The sequence below is a fragment of the Drosophila tropicalis genome, unplaced genomic scaffold, assembly GCF_018151085.1.
Source record: "Drosophila tropicalis isolate 14030-0801.00 unplaced genomic scaffold, ASM1815108v1 contig_756, whole genome shotgun sequence".
Lineage (NCBI taxonomy): Eukaryota > Metazoa > Arthropoda > Insecta > Diptera > Drosophilidae > Drosophila > Drosophila tropicalis.
In genome coordinates, this window is record NW_027173243.1 from 116,718 (window position 1) to 122,397 (window position 5,680).

At 33.3% G+C, this 5,680-nt stretch overlaps 2 non-coding genes across 2 annotated transcripts; both read left to right on the top strand.

Moving 5' to 3' along the window:
- Positions 1 to 2,655: 2,655 nt before the first annotated feature.
- On the top strand, positions 2,656 to 4,640 carry LOC137579662 (small subunit ribosomal RNA). The gene has a single exon (XR_011032876.1). It is a non-coding gene; the product is annotated as a small subunit ribosomal RNA (ribosomal RNA).
- A 605-nt stretch (positions 4,641 to 5,245) lies between these two features.
- On the top strand, positions 5,246 to 5,424 carry LOC137579666 (5.8S ribosomal RNA). Its single transcript, XR_011032879.1, has one exon. It is a non-coding gene; the product is annotated as a 5.8S ribosomal RNA (ribosomal RNA).
- The last annotated feature ends 256 nt before the right edge of the window (positions 5,425 to 5,680 follow it).

A 5,680-nucleotide genomic window follows, 5' to 3' on the forward strand; every position in this document is an offset into this window, starting at 1 on the left:
ATATGTATACCAATGGAATTCTCGACTTAGGTCAGTTTTTTCAAAGGCTCGAAAAAGAAGCCGGTATACTTAGTATCACCAAAGTCAAAGTGGCACCGAGCGAAAAGATCTTTGAAACTATTTCAATAGAATCTTTCAAAAATATGGGCAATAGAATTTTACAATTTTTAAGAGTAGCGCTACTCAAGCCGGTGACCCAAGTAAATAATAAGAAAGAAAAAGAAGCTATATTGTCTACATTCCATGACGATCCCATTCAAGGAGGTCATACAGGCATAAATAAAACAATTACAAAAATAAAGAGACGATATTATTGGAAAAACATGACTAAATGTGTAAAAAAGTACATTAATAAATGTCAAAAATGCCTGACGTCGAAAACGACAAAACATACAAGATCACCTATGATTATAACCGAAACACCACTATATGCTTTTGACAGAGTGATAGTAGACACGATCGGTCCACTACCACATTCGGAAAATGGGAATGAATACGCAATCACATTAATATGTGACCTGACAAAGTATTTAGTAGCAGTTCCTGTTGCAAACAAAAGTGCAACAACTGTAGCAAAAGCCATATTCGAATCTTTTATTCTGAAGTACGGTCCAATGAAGACGTTCATTACGGACATGGGAACAGAATATAAAAATTCCATTATTACTGAGCTGTGCAAATATTTGAAAATAGATAACATAACATCTACAGCACACCATCACCAGACATTAGGTACCGTTGAAAGAAGTCATAGGACCTTCAACGAGTACATTCGTTCATATATTTCAGTAGATAAAACTGATTGGGACATATGGTTACAGTATTTCGTGTATTGTTTTAACACAACACCATCAGTAACACACAATTATTGTCCATATGAACTTGTATTTGGTAGACAAAGTAACCTACCAATTCAATTTAATAGCGTTAATACTATAGATCCAATATATAATATAGAAGACTATTCTAAGGAAGTTAAGTTTAGATTAGAAAACGCGTATAAAAGAGCTAGAATAATTTTAGAAAACAATAAAATTAAGCAAAAAGAAATAAATGATAAAAAAGTATCGGATTTTAAAATAGAAATAGGAGACAAGGTTTTCTTAAAAAACGAAACTGGTCATAAGCTTGATTCAGTGTATTTAGGACCCTTCGATGTTGTAGAAATAGGTAAAAATAACAATATAAAAATTAGAAACAATAAAGGTAGGATACAAAAAGTACATAAAGATAGATTAAAAAAAAAATGATAAAATAAATATATAATATCAAAAGTTAATTAAAAAAAATATATATATATATATGTTTATAAAATTTTTTTATGGATTCATCTATTATCAAAAATATATTCATATGATTTCGAAAAGAAAAGAGAGAAAGAAAATTTGTCTAAGCAGACACAATCTAAAACACAAAAAAAAAAATTTTTTCCTAATATACACATTTACCTTACCCATATTTTACCTTTAATTATAATTAATTAATATGATTATTAATAACTCCATAATATTACGTTATTCTCTAAAAAGGGGAGGTGTAGTATATTCATGCAAATAATCATTCAGTACAATGAGCTCAACTTGTAACACTCTGTTGCAAGTATAAACAATTAAACATATACGCACTAAAATATAATTGTGCACTTGAATATGTTTATATATATATACATTGATGTATGTACATAAACATATTCACATAAATCTACAGCTAAGCATGATCATATATGTATGTACATTTGTATATGCACATACATATATTCACATAAGCAATGTATGCACAAGCGTAACATGAGCTAGAGCCAGGCCAGCGTGTGAACGCTGACCAAGCACTTTGATGCAAGCGCTCCAACAATATGTATGTATGTACTGACACTCTCCCTCTCTTTTGTAGCTGTCGCATAAGTCGCAGCATAAGAATATGTATGTAAACTTAGCTTAAGCAAAATAATAATTTGAAATAAAGAATCATTCTAAAAACGACTATGCATGGACACTGACGTGTTCATCTTGGATATACTATTTTTATCGAAGGAACCCGGTCTTAAAAATATATATAACAATATCAATTTCTATTTAAATTTTAAATTTAATATCAAAATACAAATGTTTATTTTATTTGAAAATAAACAAAATTAAAGCAAATGTGATTGTTGAGGAACAGTTGCTGAATTCTTAAACTTAAGTTTATTTGAATGTAAACGATCTTTGTATTTTATTATTTTTAACTTTAAGTTGCATGGTCACACCGTTTTGGCTGATGCAATAGGTAGCGTCTGGTGAAAACGAGAAAATGTATGTTGAGTTAGTTAATTGCTTATTGGCCAACCGAAACCATCACATGGAGTGAAATAAAAGTTATTTATTATTATTAAACGAACCAGCAAAGTTAATTTATGTATCATCAGTGATTATATATTTTGTAAGTGTAAAAATAAAGATATTTTTGATCATTATTATTGAAAATTTATACAATTAATGAAAAACGAAAATGAACGCTATTAAATTTTGGCCGTATTCGTAAAATGTTACCACAAATAATATATTTTATTTTATTGAAAAATTTATAATATTGTCAAGTATCTTTAAATATTTTAAAATATGCGTTTGTCTAAATTCATATATTCATGTTTTTAACAACACATTAAATAATAACATTATTCTGGTTGATCCTGCCAGTAGTTATATGCTTGTCTCAAAGATTAAGCCATGCATGTCTAAGTACACACGAATTAAAAGTGAAACCGCAAAAGGCTCATTATATCAGTTATGGTTCCTTAGATCGTTAACAGTTACTTGGATAACTGTGGTAATTCTAGAGCTAATACATGCAATTAAAACACGGACCTTTTGGGACGTGTGCTTTTATTAGACTAAAACCAAGCGATCAATTGATCGTTATATTGGTTGAACTCTAGATAACATGCAGATCGTATGGTCTTGTACCGACGACAGATCTTTCAAATGTCTGCCCTATCAACTTTTGATGGTAGTATCTAGGACTACCATGGTTGCAACGGGTAACGGGGAATCAGGGTTCGGTTCCGGAGAGGGAGCCTGAGAAACGGCTACCACATCTAAGGAAGGCAGCAGGCGCGTAAATTACCCACTCCCAGCTCGGGGAGGTAGTGACGAAAAATAACAATACAGGACTCATATCCGAGGCCCTGTAATTGGAATGAGTACACTTTAAATCCTTTAACAAGGACCAATTGGAGGGCAAGTCTGGTGCCAGCAGCCGCGGTAATTCCAGCTCCAATAGCGTATATTAAAGTTGTTGCGGTTAAAACGTTCGTAGTTGAACTTGTGCTTCATACGGGTAGTTCAACATACATTTGTAGTTAGTACTATACCTTTATGTATGTAAGCGTATTATCGGTGGAGTTCTTATATGTAATTGAGTACTTGTACTTTTTTATATATTCCTCCTATTTAAAAACCTACATTAGTGCTCTTCATCGAGTGTTTTTGTGGGCCGGTACAATTACTTTGAACAAATTAGAGTGCTTAAAGCAGGCTTCAAATGCCTGAATATTCTGTGCATGGGATAATGAAATAAGACCTCTGTTCTGCTTTCATTGGTTTTCAGATCAAGAGGTAATGATTAATAGAAGCAGTTTGGGGGCATTAGTATTACGACGCGAGAGGTGAAATTCTTGGACCGTCGTAAGACTAACTTAAGCGAAAGCATTTGCCAAAGATGTTTTCATTAATCAAGAACGAAAGTTAGAGGTTCGAAGGCGATCAGATACCGCCCTAGTTCTAACCATAAACGATGCCAGCTAGCAATTGGGTGTAGCTACTTTTATGGCTCTCTCAGTCGCTTCCCGGGAAACCAAAGCTTTTGGGCTCCGGGGATAGCAAAGCTGAAACTTAAAGGAATTGACGGAAGGGCACCACCAGGAGTGGAGCCTGCGGCTTAATTTGACTCAACACGGGAAAACTTACCAGGTCCGAACATAAGTGTGTAAGACAGATTGATAGCTCTTTCTCGAATCTATGGGTGGTGGTGCATGGCCGTTCTTAGTTCGTGGAGTGATTTGTCTGGTTAATTCCGATAACGAACGAGACTCAAATATATTAAATAGATATCTTCAGGATTATGGTGTTGAAGCTTATATTGCCTTCATTCATGGTAGCAGTAAAATGTTTATTGTGTTTGAATGTGTTTATATAAGTGGAGCCGTACCTGTTGGTTTGTCCCATTATAAGGACACTAGCTTCTTAAATGGACAAATTGCGTCTAGCAATAATGAGATTGAGCAATAACAGGTCTGTGATGCCCTTAGATGTCCTGGGCTGCACGCGCTACAATGAAAGTATCAACGTGTATTTCCTAGACCGAGAGGTCCGGGTAAACCGCTGAACCACTTTCATGCTTGGGATTGTGAACTGAAACTGTTCACATGAACTTGGAATTCCTAGTAAGTGTGAGTCATTAACTCGCATTGATTACGTCCCTGCCCTTTGTGCACACCGCCCGTCGCTACTACCGATTGAATTATTTAGTGAGGTCTCCGGACGTGATCACTGTGACGCCTTGCGTGTTACGGTTGTTTCGCAAAAGTTGACCGAACTTGATTATTTAGAGGAAGTAAAAGTCGTAACAAGGTTTCCGTAGGTGAACCTGCGGAAGGATCATTATTGTATTTTCCAACCGTTATTAAAATAAATAAATTCCAAATTATTATAAGATATATAAGATGAAAATGAAATTAAAGATGAGAGCATAAGAACTAAATTCTATCCTGTTTACCCAAGGATAAAAAAAAGAGTATAAAATTAAACAACAATTGACGGACGGTAGGAAAATATGCTAAAACTCTTTAAATTATGGTGTTTTGCCAGCCATAAATAAAAATTATGAATTCCGATCGGAGATTGAAAATGATTTTTGTATATCTTATTTATTTGCGTGTATATGTACCATAATATACAGGCGTTGCGTATTGTATTGGCCATTATTGGTTTGGGCATTCAATGGTTAAAGCAACATCCCAAATGTACAATGTTGTACCTGCATTTAAGGTTAACGTTTTACATAATTTGATCGCTTACAAAATTTATCATCTTTTATAAATTATCAAGTCCAGTATTCAATCATTTATGTTAACTAAGACATTTCGCAGCATTCGTTTGGGTTAAGATTTTATTGAAGGAATTGATATATGCCAGTAAAATGGTGTATTTTTAATTTCTTTCAATAAAAATATTATTGACGTAATGAAATAAACAAACAATTTATTAATCACTCTAAGCGGTGGATCACTCGGCTCATGGGTCGATGAAGAACGCAGCAAACTGTGCGTCATCGTGTGAACTGCAGGACACATGAACATCGACATTTTGAACGCATATCGCAGTCCATGCTGTTATGGTACTTTAATTAATTTTAGAGTGCTGCTTGGACTACATATGGTTGAGGGTTGTAAGACTATGCTAAATAAGTTGTTTTAGTATTTTACGAAATATTAAAGCATATGGTATATTATTGGATATATATATATATGTATATTCATAATATTAATAATAATTGAAACACATTGGCTCTCATATGTATGAGAAAAATGAAGATGTATAATTTTCTTTTTCAAATCAAATGATAATGAGGAATGTTTAGCATAAAAAATATAAAATTTTTATCTAGAATTGCCTCTTATTAATGATATGAAATGAAAAACAAT